Source organism: Orycteropus afer, unplaced genomic scaffold, assembly GCF_000298275.1.
Source record: "Orycteropus afer afer isolate SDZICR_OR568_19922 unplaced genomic scaffold, OryAfe1.0 scaffold00026, whole genome shotgun sequence".
Taxonomy (NCBI): domain Eukaryota; kingdom Metazoa; phylum Chordata; class Mammalia; order Tubulidentata; family Orycteropodidae; genus Orycteropus; species Orycteropus afer.
The window spans coordinates 4815767-4823551 of record NW_006921613.1 but is presented as its reverse complement, the minus strand read 5'-3'; positions in this window follow the sequence as shown (position 1 = coordinate 4823551).

Sequence of the window (7785 nt, the reverse complement as noted above, 5' to 3'; positions counted from 1 at the left end):
CCTTCCTTCCGAGGAGTGGCTGGTGGGTTTGAACCTCCAGCCTTCTGGTTAGCAGTCAAGTGCCTTAGGTACTATGCTACCAGAGCTCCTAGTGCATATTTATTGTATAAATATTTGAAATAAAGAAAAATATAAAGAAGAAGATATTAATTTTCTTACCTAGCACATAGAGATAGGCATATTGGTGACTCCAAGTTTTTTTCTTTCTACACACACACACACACACACACACAGACCCCAATTAGTGTGTAGCCTACTCTTCCACTTAGCATATTCTGAGCATTTCTCTTGTCATTAATGTGTTAGTTATACATCATTAGTAGTATGTATGATGAATGTAGGAGCTTTGGAGGCATAGTGGTTAAAGCATTTGGCTGCTAACCAAAAGTTAGGTGGTTCAAACTCGCCAGCTTCTCAGTGGGAGAAAAATGTGGCAGTCTGCTTCCATAAAGATGGAAGATCCTATGGGGCAGTTCTGCTCTGTCCTAAAGGGTTGCTATGAGTCAAAATCGACTTGATGGCAGTGTTTTTATTTTTCCCATTTATGATTAATGTATCCTTAACTCCGTTGTTCTTGTTGCTAGGTACCATTGAGTCATCTCCGAGTCATAGCGATCTTATGTACAACAGAACAAAACACTGCCTGGTCCTCTGCCAGCCTCATGATCCTTGCCATATCTGAGCCCATTGTTGCAGCCACTATGTTAATTCATCTTGTTGAGGTTCTTCCCCTTTTTCATTGACCCTCCACTTTACCAAGCATGATATCCTTCTCCAGGGAATGGTCCCTGCTGACAACATGACCAAAGTAGGTCAGAGGAAATCTGGCCATTTGTGCTTCCAAGGAGCATTCTGGCTGCACTTCTTCCAGGACAGATCTGTTAGTTCTTTCAGCAGTCCATGGTACTCTCAGTATTCTTTGCCAACACCACAACTCAAAAGCATCAACTCTTCTTTGATCTTCCTGACTCATTGTCCAGTTCTCACATGCATACAAGGTGATTGAAAATACCATGGTTTGGGTTAGGTGCACCTTAGTCTTCAAGGAGGGATCTTTGCTCTTCAGCATGTGAAAGAGGTCTTTTGCAGCAGATTTGCCCAATGCAATACGTCATCTGATGTGTTGACTGCTGCTTCCATTGGTGTTGATTGTAGGACCAAGTAATATGAAGTCTTTACAACTTCAGTCTTTTCTCTATTTGTCATGATGCTGCTTATTATCCAGTTGTGAGGATTTTTGTTTTCTTCATACTGAGGTGTAATCCATACTGTAGACTGTAGCCTCCAATGTTCATCTCTAAGTGCTTCAAATCATCCTCACTTTCACCAAGCAAATTTGTGTCATCTGCATATTGCAGGTTGTTAATGAGTCTTCTTCCAATCTTATGCCATGTTCTTCTTCATATAGTCCAGTTTCTTGGATTAGTTGCTCAGCATACAGATTGAATAAGTACAGTGAAAGGATACAACTCTGACACACTCCCTTCCTGATTTTAAACCATGTAGTATGTCCTTGTTGTGTTCAAATGACAGCCTCCTGGTCTATGAACAGGTTCCTCATGAGTAACATTAAGTGTTCTGGAGTTCTCATTCTTCTCAATGTTATCCACAATTTGTTATGAGCCACACTGTTGTTGTTGTTATTTGCCATCGAGTCAGCCCCGACTCATAGTGACCTCTCCTTGGGTTTCTGAGGCAGTATCACTACGGAAGTAGGATTGCCCAACCTGAGCCACACAGCTGAATGCATTTCCATAGTCAATAAAGCACAACTAAACATCTTTCTGGCATCTGACATCAGCAATGATATCCTTTGTTCCTTGTCCTCTTCTGAATCATTTGCATTTCTGGAAGTTCTCTGTCAATACATTGTTGCCACAATTTTTGAACTATCTTCAGTAAGATTTTACTTGAGTGTGATATTAATGATATTGTTTGATAATTTCCAAATTTTGTGGGATCATCTTTCTTCAGAATAGGAACAAATATGGATCTCTTCCAGTCAGTTGGCCAGGTAGCTGTCTTCCAAATCTCTTGGTATAGCTAAGAGTGTGCCTCCAGCATGGCATCTGTTTGTTGAAACAACTCAATGGGTATTCTGTCAATTCCTGATGGAATGTCAATCCCATCAATTGTTCTTTGTCAATTCCTTCTGTGCAGCTTCAACTTCTTCCTTCAATACCATTGGTTCTTGATCACATGCCACCTCCTGAAATGGATGAGCATCAATGAATTCTTTTCAGTATATTGACTGTTTATATTCCTTCCATCTTCTTTTGATGTTTCTTGCATCATTCAATATATTGCCCATAGAATCTTTCAATGTTGCAACTCAAGGCTTAATTTTTTTCTTCAGTTCTTTCAGGCTTGAGAAATGCCAAATGTGCTCTTCCCTTTTGGTTCTCTAACTCCAGGTCTTTGCGTGTTTCATTATAACAATTGACTTTGTCTTCTTGAGCTGCTCTTTGAAATGTTCTGTTCAGCTTTTATCTTGTCATGTCTTCCATTTGCTTTAGCTGCTCTCTGTTCAAGGGCAAGTTTGAGAGTCTCTTCTGACATCCATTTTGGTCTTTTCTTCCATTCTTGTCTTTTTAATGACCTTTTGCTTCCTTCATGGATGATATTCTTGATATCATCCCACAATTCCTTTGGTTTTTGGTCATTGATGTTCAATGCATCAAATCTATTCTTTAGATGGTTCCTAAATTCAGGAGGGATATAATCAGGGTCATATTTTAGCTCTTGACTTGTTTTAATTGTCTTTAGCTTCAACTTGAACTTGCATATGAGCAGTTGATGGTCTGTTCCACAGTCAGCTCCTAGCCTTGTTTTTGCTGAAGATATTGAGCTTCTCTATTACCTCTTTCCACAGATAATGTCAATCTGATTCCTGTATATGCCATCTGGTGAAGTCCATGTGTATAGCTGCTGTTTATGTTGTTGAAAAAAGGTATTTGCAATGAATAAGTTGCTGGTCTTGCAAAATTCTATCATGTGATCTCCAGCATCATTTCCATCACCAGGGCCATATTTTCCAACTACTGGTGACTTTTCTTTGTTTCCAACATTTGCATTCCAATCCCAGTAATAATCAACACATCTTGATTGCATGTTTGGTCAATTTCAGACTGCAAAAGTGGTAAAAATCTTCAATTTTCTCATTTTTGCCTTTTGGTGGCTTTATAAGTGCAGCTTCAAACCAAAACCACTCACTGCCCTCAAGTCATTTCCAACTCATAGTGACCCCTCCTTGGGTTTCTGAGACAGTATCTCTACAGAAGTAGATTGCCCAATCTTTTTTCCGAGGAGTGGCTGGTGGGTTTGAACTGCCAGCCTTCTGGTTAGCAGTCAAATGCTTTATGCACTACTCTGCCAGCAGCCTAGGTCAGCCAAACTCCAGTTAGTCCACAGATCATGAGTGAAGAATAAATGCTTATTGTTGAAATGTCATTAAGTTTTAGGCTGATATATTCCACAATATTATTGGTTATAGCTAATTAACACAATGCCTTCTTTAGGTTACTCAGCATCAGAGATTCTGCAAGATGGCTACTTAACCCTAAATACGGTATTCTATCTGCTTCCAAGTTAACCCAAGGAAATTTCTTTTCTAGAACTACAGATCAACTTGGCAATTTCCCTGTAATTGCAAAAAGGAAAATTTGGTATCTGTATGATCACTGGGAGCTCTGGTGGTGTAGTGCGTAAGGCATTTGGCTGCTAACCAAAAGGCTGGCAGTTCAAACCCACCAGCCACTTCTCAGAAGGAAGGTTGGGCAATCTACTTCCATAGTGATACCACCTTGGAAACCCAAGGAGGGGTCACAATGAGTTGGATCTGACTCCACCCAGTGAGTTTGGTTTTTCAGTGTGATCACTAAGAGTATAAGTTCCATAAAATTTGTTCACCAAATCCTAAAAACCTTCTCAAAAACTTTATTTTCTTTTATTGAGTTTTTTTTTTTTCTTTCCCTAGATCAATCCCATGTTGTCAATGACTTAATCATCTTTAGGCAAGAAGGTTGTTCCGAGTAACTAGATGGCTATCAGCTCTTTCTGTTACGAACCCTTCCAAAATTTTTCAAAAGGGCCTGTATCTTTTGCTTGTAATATATGATCACAGAATATGCTGAAGATAACTTGAAAACAAGATTTTAGGATAGATACCTGAAATGGTTGTTGTTTACCTACAATAACTGACTGATGCCTGTGCAAGTTTACACACGTCCTGTCTGGGCAGTCCTCACAATGACTCTTTATCCCAGGTCACTAACATATCCTCTTCCTAAGTAGTGGAGCCAGGAGCACAAATCTTGCAGTTACTACCATTGCAATACTTATATACAGCCTTGTGAACACTTTTCCAGATGTAGTATGCCTTGCAAATTTCTGTTTATGCATCTGAGCACAGAAAAACAGTAAAATAGAAAGAGGACATGGAAAGAAGGGAATGTATATTGTGTGATTTAGTATGGCAAGGGGTGTGTCTGACTCGATGTGAGGAGATATACAAAGAGCAAAGCAAGGGAAAGAGAGCTGGTCAGTCTATCAACTGCCAGACTAAACCAAAAAAACCAAACTCAGTGCCATTGGGTCTATTTGACTCATAGCGACCCCTCCTTGGGTTTCGGAGCTATCTCTAAGGAAGTAAATTGCCCAATCTTCCTTCTGAGGAGTGGCTAGTGGATTTGAACCACCAGCCTTCTGTTTAGCAGTCAAATGCCTTAAGCACTAGGCCACCAGAGCTCTGACTTGGTAGAAAACCATCAGGCATATCAGTCAGGCTGCCTCTGCCCTGTCAGAGTTACACATATACAGGTCTCCAAAGAGGCTATGAGTTAGGCCAGGTAAATACTGAAATACGGTTTAACTAGTAAACATTATGGTAGTTATGGCATTTGGCTAATGAAGCAAGGTAACCAAGCAGGAAGGAACTTTCAGGAGGTAGGCAAGAGAAAAAATGCTCTTGATTCCCTGATATTTTGCCTAGGATTCCTACTCACTCATGCCTCCAACCTCAATTTAAATGTCCTATCCTCAGAGAGACCTTCACTGAATCCTTGGAATTTGTCAAATCCTGCTGTAACGTTCCATTCTCACAGTGATCTTCACTTACAGCAGTGGTACTGAGATGATTTGTTGTGTTATTGGTTGTTTAATGCCATCTCATCTACTGAATGTGAGCTCATGAGGGCAAGTCCATGTGTGTCTTATTCACTGTTATATTCTCAGTGCTGGGCACAATGCTGTCTAAGGGTTGTTGTTGTTGTTAAATGCCATCGAGTCAGCTCCAACTCACAGCGACCCTGTGTACAACAGAACGAAACACTGCCTGGTCCTGTACCAGCCTCACAATTTTTGCTATAATAGAGCCCATTGTTGCACCCACTGTGTCAATCCATCTTCTTCCCCATTTCTGTTGACACTCCACTTCGCCTGTCATGATATCCTTCTCCAGGGAATGGTCCCTTCTGACAACATGACCAAAGTAGGTGAAACGTAGTCTGGCCATTCTCTCTTCTAAGGAGCGTTCAGGCTGTACTTCTTCCAGGACAGATTTGTTCGTTCTTCTGGCAGTCCATGGTACTTTCAGTATTCTTCACCAACACCTCAACTCAAAAACATCAACTCTTCTTTGGTCTTCCTTATTCGTTGTCCAGCTTTCACATGCATAGGAGATTGAAAATTCCCTGGCTTGGGTTAAGTGCACCTTAGTCTTCAAAGAGACATCTTTGCTCTTCAGCACTGTAAAGAGGCATTTTGCAGCACATTTGCCTGGTGCAATACCTTATCTAGGAGCTTTGGAGGCATAGTGCCTAAGGCACTTGACTGCTAACCAGAAGGCTGGCGGTTCAACCCACCAGCCACTCCTCAGAAGGAAGATGAGACAATTTACTTCCATAGTGATACTGCCTTGGAAACCCAAGGAGGAGGTGCTATGAGTCAGATCCGACTTGATGGCAGTGAGTTTAGTTTTTTTTTTTTTAAATACCTGATTTTTTGACTGCTGCTTCCATTGGTGTTGATCGTGGAACCAAGTAATATGAAACCTTTGACAACTTCAATCTTTTCTCCATTTATCATGATATGATGTTGCTTATTGGTCCATCTGTGAGGATTTTCATTTTCTTTGTTTTGAGGTGTAATCCATAGTGCAGTCTTTAATCTTCATCAGCAAGTGCTTCAAATCATCTTCACTTTCAACAATCAAGGTTGCTGTTTAGGGGAGATGCTCAGTAAATCTGTTGAATATATAGAGGAATGAATAGGAAATCCCAAAGTCTTTTCCTTATTCTACTTGCAATTACAATTTATTGGATAGATCAGATTATGAACTGCACTCTCTGAAAGTCCTTCCTCTATACTCCCCAACACCAGAATTTTGTTTCAAGAAGCCTTCATTGCTTTGAGTTTCTGATGTTTTCCTGACCTGCCTCATGCACTGCTGTCAAGTCGGACCTGACTCATAGCGACCCCTCCTTGGGTTTCCAAGGCAGTGTCACTACGGAAGTAGATTGCCTCATCTTCCTTCTGAGGAGTGGCTAGTGGGTTGAATTGCCAGCCTTCTGGTTAGCAGTCAAGTGCCTTAGGCACTATGCCACCAGAGCTCCTTAGTTAGTTAGTTAATTTAGCCCTCAGAGGGAAGTCTGACTATTGATGCACTTGCTCTAGATACACTAAAGTTCTTAGTATGATGGAAAGAGCATGACAATTGAGAGGCCTCTTAGTGTCTTTATAAACTCGGGCAAGTCAACTAATCTGTTTCCTTACCTGAAAAGAGGGTTACTGTGAAGATAAATGCAATAGCATAATGGATAGTGCCTCATGAGTTTAAAGTGTTAGTACAAATGTTAGTTATTATAATTGGAAGTGGTACTGAATGCCTCCTCTGATTGACTAGTGCAGGCAAGGGAAACATTCATACCAACACCATTATACACTCTTTGACATGGTTTTATTGTGTCAGCTAAAGGACTGCTGATCTACAAACGTGATGATGAAACTGCCTAATTTGGCTCAGTTTTCAATGACAATAGTGAAATCTGCTGAAAAATGTGGAAAGGACATCAATGAGGAATCACACAGACGCATTGAGGCTATTAATTCTATTAAAATGTGCCTGCTCTGAGAGCATGGTACCAAGAGTAGTCTAAGTGGACGTACTAATGGAAAATAAAGCATTTCTGCATCTGAAATCTACTCATAATCTTGGTTCTCTGAATACATGATGATTTTATTTGGGGCTGGCTGGAAGATTTGATTCTTCCTTCTGTAGTGGAATACAGGCAGTACCAAAATATGAACAAAATCCTTTCCTAACTGTGTCTTTAAAAATTTGTAGGTCACTCAGACCAAGTAAGTGCACAAGAGTTCTCATTTAGCCTTACTGTATAGTTCAAGAAATGGCTTGAAGCCTTTTCAATGACTTAAAAGCTGCATGTGCAGCAAGTGAAGGTGGTTGTGATGAAGAATTTGTTACTAATAGGGGCTGGTGTATTTGGAGTTCAGGTTGCTCAGTGATTAAAGCATTTGGCTGTTAACCATAAAGGTTGGTGATTCATAACCCACCAGCTGCTCCATAGGAGAAAGGTATGGCAGTCTGCTTCCATAAAGATTTATAGACTTAGAGACTTTGTGTGGAAGTTTTACTCTGTCCTATAGGGTCACTATGAGTCTGAATCAACTCCAGGGCAGTTTTTTTTTTTTTTTTTTTTTTTTTGGAGAGCTAGGAGGTTGGGAGGGGATGGGAAGGAAGGATGAAGGAAAGGGGTGGACACCAGGAAG